General features: G+C 42.4%; 1 pseudogene; it reads left to right on the top strand.

Annotated features, from left to right (window-relative positions):
• The first annotated feature begins 239 nt into the window (after nt 1–239).
• Nucleotides 240–818, top strand: LOC149814016 (benzyl alcohol O-benzoyltransferase pseudogene; annotated as a pseudogene).
• The last annotated feature ends 1,083 nt before the right edge of the window (nt 819–1,901 follow it).

The raw sequence follows: 1,901 nt of genomic DNA, 5'->3' as shown, positions 1-1,901 counted from the left end.
CGCTCGCCAGCTGCCGCTCCCCGTCAACCTCCCGCCACCGTCCGGCGAAGCGCAGGTAATATTCTTCTTCTTCTTCTTCTTCTTCTTCTTCTTCTTCTTCTTCTTCTTCTTCTTCTTCTAAACGCAGGGGGTACGCCCCTTCCCTGCCGGAAACGGAGGGGGTTTAACCCCCTGCCGTGCTTTCCGGCAGGGGGGGTCGACCCCCTGCGTTTCCGGCAAGGGGGGTCGACCCCCTGCCTATGGCGGTGCCGCACTGCCGGCCTCCAGCCCGATCCGGAGGAGGAGGTTCGCCTGTTGTGCATCTTCAACGCGCGGTCCCGGTACATTCCGCCGCTGCCGCAGGGGTACTACGGCAATGCCTGATAGTAATCCCGGCAGCTGTCTCGATAGCGGCGAAGCTCTGTGCGAACCCACTAGGTTATGCGGTGGAGCTCGTGAAGAAGGCCAAGGAGGAGGTGACAGACGAGTACATGAGGTCAGTGGCGGACCTCATGGTGCTCAAGGGCCGGCCTAACATCACGGTGGTCCGCACCTTCGTGGTCTCGGACATCAGGCATGCCGGGTTCAGCGAGCTGGACCTCGGCTGGGGAATGCTGGTGTACGGCGGTCCAGCCAAGGGCAGTGACGGCCCAATCCCCGGCTTGGTTAGCTTCTACGTCAACTCCAAGAATAACGAAGGGGGAGAAGGGATGGTGATCCCGATTTCCTTGCCTGCTCCAGCTATGAAGATCTTTGAACGGGAGCTCAAAAAGATGCTGTACGGACCCGCCCCGGATCAAAAGTCCACAGAACCTGTTTTTATCTTATCTGCTTTGTGAATAAAGATCAATTCATTGCCAAACAAATTTGTTATGAGATACCTACGTTGCCTATGTGATCTGTTTTGAAAAGAATTTTTGTTATGGATACCTATGTTGCCCATGTGATCTCTTTTTAAAAAAAATTTGTTATGAGATACCTACGTTGCATATGTGATCTGTTTTGAAAAGAATTTTTGTTATGGATACCTATGCTGCCCATGTGATCTCTTTTTAAAAAAAAAAAAAGTTATTATGTGATCCCTATGTTGTCCATGTGATTAGCTTGAAAAAAAATTTGTAATATGTGCATATAAGATGTCCATATGGTTTTAAGTGTAGTTTGCATATATGTTGTCCATATGGATTTTAAGTTGAATTTTTTTTTGTAATGTATATATACAAGTTGTCCATGTTGTTCAATTTGTTAGTTTGTTAATGTCTACTGGTAGTTAGTTTTACTTCAATTTGTTTTCTTGAAATCTGGTTAGTTAGAGTATTTCAATCTATTAGTCTTTTATAATTATATTTTTCTTAGATAGATTGGTATTTAATGTTCTCACAATCAGTTAGTTAGATTAGGGCTATTTGAATTCTTTATGATAGTGGTGGTTAAACGGAGTTCACATCTTTTCTAGTAAACTAATTGATTGATTTACTATTCCTTTGCTAAGTAGTTCAGATTAGAAATTGTCTATGACTTTATGTTAGTCGACTGGTTCAACATGTTATAGCTGGTTTGTTAAATTAGCATCTTCTAGTTAGATTTGGCTTAACATATATACTATTTTTCTTTTCTCTTCTTTCAATTAGTTAGAGTTGTTTTAATTTGTTTTAATTTTTTTAGTTAGTGTTTCATCTTGTTTCATGATTAGTTAGTTTGTTACTTAATTTGTTTTGTTTTTGTGCAGATTTTTCAACGGAACCAACTCGTGCTCGGCCACCTGTGGTAAGTAAATGACAAAAACAATGCAAATCGGGTAAATACCCGTGGTGAGTAAGTGATGCAAACGTATCACATGTTATTTAATTTATTGAATGCAGCACTTTATTGTTCACACACTCACTTAGTTGTTGATATCTAGGACTGCTTTGTTGGAGTTC

Source organism: Nuphar pumila, chromosome 15 (assembly GCF_984573655.1).
Source record: "Nuphar pumila chromosome 15, dmNupPumi1.hap1.1, whole genome shotgun sequence".
NCBI classification, from domain to species: Eukaryota; Viridiplantae; Streptophyta; class Magnoliopsida; order Nymphaeales; family Nymphaeaceae; genus Nuphar; species Nuphar pumila.
Note: the sequence above shows the minus strand (reverse complement) of the source record. Positions and strands in the feature narration are given on the sequence as shown.